Consider the following 9,639-nt stretch of genomic DNA (forward strand, 5'->3'; position numbering starts at 1 on the left):
TGTATATTGTGGGCAGTAGGGGGTCCAAATTTATTCCTTTGTATATGGATATCCAATTATCCCAGCAGCATTTGTTCGAAGATGATTCTTTCCCATTGAGTTGTTTTAGCACTCTTGCTTAAATTTGATTGACTATATATAATGGGTCATTTCTGGATTGTCAGTTTTATTCCATTAATCTACATACCTACCTTTCTGCCAGTACCACACTTGATTACTGTTGCTTTGTAGTATGCTATGAAATTGGGAAATGTGAGTTCATCTACTTTGTTCTTTTTCAACATTGTTTTGGCTATAGTGAGTTCCTTGCGTTTCCATATGGATTTTAGGATCAATTTGTCAATTTCTACAGAGCTAGCTAGGAATCTGATAGGGATTGTGTTGAACCTATGTATCAGTTTTAGGAATATTGTCATTTTAATGTTAAATCTCCTGATGCATAAACATGGGGCATCTTTCTACTTACTTCAATCTTTAATTTCTTTCAACATGTTTCATAATTTTCAGGGTATAAGTTTTGCACTTTTGTTAAATTTATTCCACATGTTTTATTATTTTTATGCTATTGTAAATGAAATTGTTTTCTTTCATTTTTGGATTGTTCATTGCAGGTGTACATAAATACAGTTGATTTTTGTACACTGATCATGAATCCTGCAACCTTGCTGAACTTACTAGTTCTTTTTTTAAAATTTTTTAATGTTTATTTAATTTTGAGAGAGAGAGAGAGAGAGTGAGAGAGAGAGAGCCCACGCAAGCAGGAGAGGGGCAGAGAGAGAGGGAGACACAGAATCCGAAGTAGGCTCCAGGCTCTGAGCTGTCAGCACAGAGCCCACACGGGGCTCGAACTCAGGAACCACAAGATCATGCATGACCTGAGCATGCATGAGTTGGACACTTAACTGACTGGGCCACCCAGGCACCGCTGAACTAACCCGTTCTAATATTTTTTGGTAGTTACTTAGGATTTTCTATGTAAAACATCATGCCATCTGTAAATAGAGATTGATTTACTTCTTCCTTTCCAATCTGAATTTCTTTAATTTCATTTTCTTGCCAGATCGTCCTGGCTAGAACCTCCAGGACAGTGCTGAATAGGAGTGGTGAGAGTGGTCATAGCCAAGATGACAGTGCTGGTGAAGATGATGTTGGGGAGTAATAGCAGTAACTCCCCTTCATGACCACAGAACATAAAAAGAAGGCTCAAATTAATTGGGAATGGCTCTAGTTCTAAGTAGTTATAGTTGAGAATTCATAAAGTCTTATTTGAAAGCTTAAACACTTAAATAATCCAAATGCCCTCCCTAATGAAATACAGGGATGGGGAAAGCAGAACGTGAAGTGTCTCTCCTGGCGTTAAGAATCTTAGAGATTTGGAAGCTTCACTTCTCTTTAATTGAAGCTTCACTGCTCTTCCTCATTTTGGTGGTTAACTGAAAGGCAGTGGGGGTGGCAGAGAGGGAGACAGGGAGGCCTGGTTTGGAATTCTAATTCCACTGCCTACTGCTTGAATGACATTGGGTATGTGACTCAATTGTCATCTCTAATATGGGTATGATAATCTACGTTTCACTGGGTTATTTTAAGTTGAGACAGGACATGTTAAAGTACAGTGCCAAGTATTCAGAGCATTTGATAAATGTCTTTTTTTACTATCATTAATGTTGTTTTTAATATTAGAGCTGTAGTGAACAAGTTCTTATTTATCAACAATCAGCTTTGATCTTATTTAATAGCAAAGAAGTTGGTTTGTTCTACCTTGCAACTAGTTGGAGAGCACAGTGGTTCTCTGTCAGGGCTTAGTGCAATGTGGTTTGGGTAGCTAAACCTCTTGTATGCAGCATCTGGGAAGTGGGAAGCAGGGCAGTATAGCAGTGAAGGCGATTTGGAGTAAGATACTCCAGCACATCTGAAATCTCACCTTGTCCACACACTTCTGCTTTATAAACCTCCAAGCTTCTCAGTTTCCTCATCTGTAAAATGAGCAGCCCCTCATAGGTCATTGTGAGGTTGAAATAAGGTAATGGGCCAGTGCCTGGCACATAGCATGCACTAAGTATTTGCTAATATTAACTTTTAATATGTGGTCCTATAGAACTCCTGAATTAAGCAACATTTTATATTCTGACTCATGGAGTGAATCTGTTTTCTGCATTTTCACTCGTGGGCATCATGGATTTTAGGAAGATCACCAGGTTTGCTTATTTGCTTATCGTGAAAACACTAGTTTCACATTATAAAAATCATTTGCATATTTTGTAACAACATGACTTTCACCCATTTCTCCACATTCCAGATTTCATTGATCCTTTCTTTACCAAATTGGTTTGCTTTTGGTCTCTGGGACTGTGATAATTACCAAGAGGAAAGAGTAAGTATTTTCATGAGGAAGCAAGGAATGAACCTAAAATCTAGACATAAAATAAGCGAGTTCCAGTAGAGTTTTGGGGTACAATAGTAAGGGGACTCCACATCATAAGTGAAATGGATAGCATTTTGAGAGGGAAGAAAACACCAGAAGAAGACTGCATCCCACCTCAGTTCTCATCCTTCTTCAGGACTGGAACAGAATGTCCTGCGTCTAATCTTCAACCAATTCTTACTCACCATCCCCCTCATTGTCAGATTCTCTTTCTTTGTCAGGGACCCTGTAGAAAGAGGGTCACTGTGTGAAACAGATGGCACATCCAAACTGGGTAAGTTCAGAAGAGCTCAGTAAATGTCATAAAGATATGAGCAGGTTAGAGGGAAGCCAACAAGAGATGGTGCATCCCGAGGCTCACAACCACAGGAAGCCTGAAAGGTCAAGGGAGAGAGTACTCATTGGAATATAGAGAACATAAACTATGTGGAGCTATGATGTTGAATTAAAGAGCACAAGCAGCCCTCACCACATCTTCTGGAGGGAGCCAGGGAAACAAACACCATACCTTGTTTTCTTTTCTCCCTCCAATCTCCTGTCTGTGGTACCCACTGGCTGATACCAACCAGAATCCAGAGGCAAGAATGCCTATTGATCCAGACTATCTATAAAGGTGGGAAGGGTAGATAGAGGTTTGGAAGGGAAAATGGAAAGCCCAAGCTTATATGAGTCTTTCCAATTTATCAACTGATTTAATCAGTCATCTTATACAACATGGTGTGTCTATTAGGAATAAGAAATGTACTAGGTTAAAAAAATTAAAATAAAATAGATTCCTTCACCTCAAGAAAAATCAGTGAAATGAGGTAAATCATACAGCTAAAAATAATTTTAGCACAATGGTATAAATGTTGTAAAAAAAAAATGGGCTCAAAATCCTAAGAGAGCATAAAAGAAAGAAAGATAAAGAAAACATCAAGGAGGTAAAATTCGAGCTAGTTCACCTGACTTCTTTACCTCTATCCCAGCTGCTGTCAACCAAAATTGGCCTCTTCCTTTGGCCTTGTATCAGATTCCTTTACAATCCATGATAACTACAACCCCAAAGTGAAGTATGTTCTGTGTACCTTCAGCTTGAGTGCACAGAAAACAATTCTCACTTTCAGAGAACTTACTATACAATTGCATTTTCTACTTTATGAGAGTATAAAAGAATATAAAAATTTAGATCAATAAAAAGCCCATCATTGGTGGTACATTAGTTCACCATTTACCTACCACCATGGGATTACAGTTAATCTAGAATGAATTTGTAATCATTTGCTACCCTCCTATTAATAAAAGTTTAATTTATTCACAGTTGACTTGGAACATCACATAAACCTGTAAGCTATTTTTATCCTTCTATTTTTACTAGAAAGATTCCTGCCATAATCTTCTAGGATTACATGTAAAAGTTTGTTCTCTGTTGACCATGTGTTTGTCTTCTTTGGAAAAATGTCTACTCAGGTCCTCTGTCCATTTTTAAATTGGATAATTTGGGGTTCTTTTAGTGTTGAGTTGTATAAGCTCTTTATATATTTTGGATATTAACTCCTTAGTGGATATGTCATTTCCAAATATCTTCTCCCATTCAGTAGGTTACCTTGTCATTTTGTTGACTGTTTCCTTCACTGCTCAAATGAATAGATGCTTAACAACCCTAATCATCAGGGAAATACAAGTCAAATCCACAATGAGATATCACTTTACACCTGTCAGAATGGCTTGAATAAAAAAGACAAGACATAACAAGTGTTGGTGAGGATGTGGAGAAAAAAGAACCCTGTGCACTGTTGGTGAGAATGCAAATTGGCACAGCCACTGGGGAAAACAGTATGGAAGTTCCTCAAAAAATTAAAAATAGAATTACCATATGATCCAGTAATTCCACTACTGAGAATCTCCCCAAAGAAAATGAAAACACTAATGTGAAAAGATACACGCACCTCTATGTTTATTGTGGCATTAGTTACAATAGCCAAGCTATGGAAGTAACCCAAGTATCCATGGATAGATGAATGGATAAAGGAGATGTGGTATATACATACAATGGACTATTACTGAGGCATAAAAAAGAATGAGATCTTGCCATTTGCAACCACATGGATGGACCTAGAGAGTATAATGCTAAACAAAATAAGTCAGAGAAAGACAAATACCATGTGATTTCACTCATATGTGGAATTTAAGAAACCAAATAAATGAACAAATAAAGAAAAAAAGAGACAAACGAAAAAACAGACTTTAAATACAGAGAACAAACTGGTGGTTACCAGAGGGGTGGTGAGTGTGGAGGATGGATGAAATTGGCAAAGGGGATTAGGAGTTCACTTATCGTAATGAGCATTGAGTAATGTGTAGAATTGTTAAATCAATATATTGTACACCTGAAGCTAATATGACACTGTATGTTATCTATACTGCAATAAAAAATCTTGGACATATTCTCTCCAGAATAGGTTTTAGGTTTAAATACCTGATTCCTGGCAGTAACTCTTTGGCATTGGCCATAGCAACTTCTTTCTAGATATGTTTCCTGAGGCAAGGGAAACAAAAACAAAAATAAATATTGAGACTACTCAAAAGAAAAAGCTTCTGCACAGCGAAGGAAACAATCAACAAAACTAAAAGGCAACCTATGGAATGGGAGAAGATATTTTCAAATGACACATCTGATAAAGGGTTAGTATCCAAAATATATTTAAAAAAATTAATAAAACTCAATACCCAAAAAATGAATAATCCAATGAAAAATAGGCAAAAGACATGAATGGACATTTTTCCAAAGAAGACACACAGATGGACAACAGACACATCAAAAGATGCTCAACATCACTTATTATCATGGATATGCAAATCAAAACTACAATGATATATATATATATATATATCTCCTTATATATATATCCCTATATATATATCCCTATGTATATATATATCCCTATATATATGTATATATATGTATATGTATATATATGTATATATATATAGGGATATATATATATATATATATATATATATAGGGATATATATAGATATATATAGGGATATATATAGATATATATATATATATATATATATCACCTCACACCTGTCAGAATGGCTAAAATCAACAACACAAGAAATAACAGGTGTTGGTGAGGAGGTGTAGTAGGGGGAACCCTCTTGCACTGTTAGTGGGAATGCAGACTGGTGCAGCCACTCTGGAAAAGAGTGTGGAGTTTTCTCAAAAAGTTAGAAATAGAACTACCCTATGATCCAGCAATCACACTACTACTTATTTACCCAAAGAACACAAAAATATTAATTCAAAGGGATAGATGCACCCTGATGCTTATAGCAGTATTATCTACAATAACCAAATTATGGAAACAGCCCAAGTGTCTATTGATTGATGAATGGATAAAGAAGTGGTATGTATCTATATAATGGAATATTACTCAGCCATAAAAAAGAATAAAATCTTGCCATTTGCAATGACATGTATGGAGCTAGAGAGTATTATGCTAAGCAAAATAAGTCAGAAAGGAAAATATCATATGATTTCAGTCATATGGAATTTAAGAAAGAAAACAAATGAAAGGGGGGAAAGAGAAAGAGAGAGAACCAAACCAAGAAACAGATTCTTAACTATAAAGAACAAAATGATGATTACCAGAAAGGAATGGAGGTGGGGGGAAGGAGTTAAATAAGTGATGAGGATTAAGGAGTGCACTTGTACTACACCTGCACTTGTGATGAGCACCAGGTGTTGTATAAAAGTGTTGAATTACTGTATTGTACACCTGAAATTAACAGTACACTGTATGTTAACCACCGGGAATTTAAATAAAAACTTAAAAAAATCACCTGATTCCTTTTGTTACCAAAAGTGAGTCACTTCCATTCTGTTTTAGGTTTCCTATCCTCACTTTTTAAAAATGTTTTTATTTAATTTTCACAGAGAGAGAGAGAGAGAGAGAGACAGAGAGACAGAGAGAGAGAGAGAGCAGGGGAAGGTCAGAGAGAGAGGGGGAGACACAGAATGTGAAGCAGGCTCCAGGCTCTGAGCTGTCAGCACAGAGCCTGACGTGGGGCTCCAACTCATGAACCATGAGATCACGACCTGAGCCAAAGTTGGACACTCAACTGACTGAGCCACCCAGGCGCCCCTCCCCACTTTTTTTTGTTTTTAAATATGTCTTCCACTCAGTTTTCCTGAAGATAAACCATGTAACCACAGTCATGAAGTAAGATGTGCGAGATGAATCTTTCAAATTATTGAGCTATAAAGAGATGCTTAGCAGTGATGTTCTAAAGTATTTCTCAGGAAAGAAGACATTAGCTCTTTAATGAAATCCCAGAGGGCCATGCTGAATACAAAGCATTTATTGGGAGTAGACAATTTCTAAAAATTAACCAATTTACACCTAACCAAAGTCTCCCTTTCTCCCTTTATTACTTATCAAACATTTTAGGTTAGGTGAACTTGTTAGGTGTTATACACGGTTCTAGGCACTTCACAGGTATCCAATTATTTCATTCTTATACCAACCCTATAAGGTAGGAACTATTATTATATACCTTTGGTATATGGAGCACGGAGAGATACAGCGACTTGTCCAAGATCTTCACAGATGGTGAAGAGCGGAGCCAGGATTTAGCCTAGGGAAGCCTCCTTCTAGAGTTCAAGCATGTACCTACTGTACTCTGCTACCTAACCAGGGTCCAGTCTGAGTCCCTAAGCCTGGAAATCCATTCACTCTCCACACTTAGGTTCAACATTTCATTGGGGCCTCATAGGCACTGCTCTTCTTGAACAACACACTTCCTTTTCCTTCAGCATGCACGCCCTGAGCACCTCAACATTCAACTGTTTCAGTTCCTCTGCTCTCATCTTGCTCCTAGAGAAGGAGGAAGACACTTCATATCATAGTAAGACCATTGATCTCTCCTAACATTTGTAAATTAGGGTGGGGGGGTAGGAGCTGGGAGGGAGGGTGAGAAAGTAAGTCTGTGGTTTCAGCAAATCATTAGGAGCCTCTCACCCTTCCGTCTTTAGGATAATTAAAAAAAATTTTTTTTAACGTTTATTTATTATTGAGACAGAGAGAGACAGAGCATTAGCATGGGAGGGGCAGAGAGAGAGGGAAACAGAATCTGAAGCAGGCTCCAGGCTCTGAGCTGTCAGCACAGAGACCGATGCAGGGCTGAAACTCACAAACTGTGAGATCATGACCTGAGCCAAAATTGGGCGCTTAACCAACTGAGCCACCCAGGCGCCCCTAGGATAATTTTATTTATTTATTTATTTATTTACTTATTTATTTATTTATTATTTATTAATTTAACGTTTATTTATTTATGAGAGAGAGAGAGAGATTGCGAGCAGGGGAGGGGCAGAGAGGGAGACACAGAATCCGAAGCAGGCTCCAGGCTCTGAGCTGTCAGCACAGAGGCTGACTCAGGGCTCCAACTCACAAACCTGTGAGATCATGACCTGAGCTGAAGTCAGACACTTAACCGACTGAGCCACCCAGGCGCCCCTAGAATAATTTTAAACAAGTACTCAAATATGAAGTTTGTAGATGGTGAGTTTGCATGTTAGGGGGTGGGTGTGCAGAACTGGGATAAAGGAGGTAGGGAGACATCTCAAAATCCCATGTGTCTCAAGTTTTAAGAATGTTCATGTCCTTTTCATTCAGTAATTCCACTTAGAGGCCTTTTCTCAAGGAAATAATCAGAGATGCTTGAAAAGATTTGTGTTCAAAGATGTTCACTGAAGTATCATTTTCACAGCCCAAAGCTATTAAAAACCAAGTACTTAAAATATGAGATTGATTAAACAAATTATAATGCCATCTGAGGAAATAAGATACAGCTGTTAAAAATTATTCCTCTAAGGATATGGGAAGATAAGGAGGTTGGTTTCGAGGTGCCTGGGTGGCTCAGTCAGTCAAGCAACTGACTGTTGATTTCGGCTCAGGTCATGATCTCATGGTTCATGAATTTGAGCCCTGCATTGGAGTCTGCACTGATGGTGTGGAGCCTCCTTGGGATTCTCTGTCTCCCTCTCTCTCCCTTTCTCCCACTCATGCTCTCTCTCTCTCACTCTCTCTCTCTCAAAAATAAACATTTTTTTAAAAAGGAGGTAGGTTTATAATTTTATGAAGCAAAAAAATAGACTATAAAAAAGCATATAAAGTATCAAATATACTTACAAGTATTTATTCCTAGAAAGCAGTTTATGTAGTGGGTAACTCTGGGTGATGACAAATTTTCTCAACTCTTCAGTTTCTAGAATATCCTAACATTCTCTCAATTTCCTTCAAAGAACATGCATTATTATGCTAAGTAGAACATGTCCAAATAAACAGCTTGAGTATTTTTAAGCAACCTCTACAGCAGTGAATTTGAATTTTTCAGAAGCAGAAGTGCTGTAATGGAGAGGCATAGCATAGTAGTTAATATTTCTTGAATGCTAACCTCAGGCTAGAGGTAATATAGAGTATCTCTGTATAATTCTCACTTTATAATAATAGGTACAACATAATGTTATTTCACAATATTGTATTTCTAGTGTGTGTCCATACACATATGTATATAATAAAACCTGTTCTTATTCTGTATCCAGTGTACTGAAGTACATTAGCATTCAGAGAAGATTACAGTTGATGACAATCTGTTGATGAAGGTTGTAACTTCAAGGGGCAAAAGAAATCGTAGTTTTGGCTCTTTGACTGTCTTTTCACACCACTTCTGTGGGATAAACTTCCTGTCAAAGGGCTCTGGGTGTGTTGCTTCTCCTCGTATATACCCTTTTTAGTACCGGTCTACAATTGCCCTTCAGTAGCTCCCTGCTCCCTGCACAACTACATAGCTCTTCATTTTTGTTCTCTTGCTGCTGCTCTGGTTTTCCTGGTTCTCTTCTCACTTCCCCCTCTGTTCCCCGCCTGCCCCATGCTGGGTCGTTGGCTTGGATATCTTCTTTGTGGCTCTTAGCCAGGTTCCTCTTTCATTCTCCATGCCTTTGACAAGGCTTAGACCAGATAGCTTCACCAGCATATCAGGCATTCTCACCATATTTAAGGGCTTCCTGAAATCTGAACCTCTTCATGAATTAGAGCACCTGGCATATAGTAGGCATTCATTCATTCCCAAAGGATATTGAGTCCCTCCACACTGGAAACTCAACAGAGATTTCTGCTCTGTGAGACTCCAACATATACCCAACACACACACACAAAGCGTGCCCA

Source organism: Panthera onca, chromosome B1 (genome assembly GCF_046562875.1).
Source record: "Panthera onca isolate mPanOnc1 chromosome B1, mPanOnc1 haplotype 2, whole genome shotgun sequence".
In the NCBI taxonomy this organism is placed as follows: Eukaryota; Metazoa; Chordata; class Mammalia; order Carnivora; family Felidae; genus Panthera; species Panthera onca.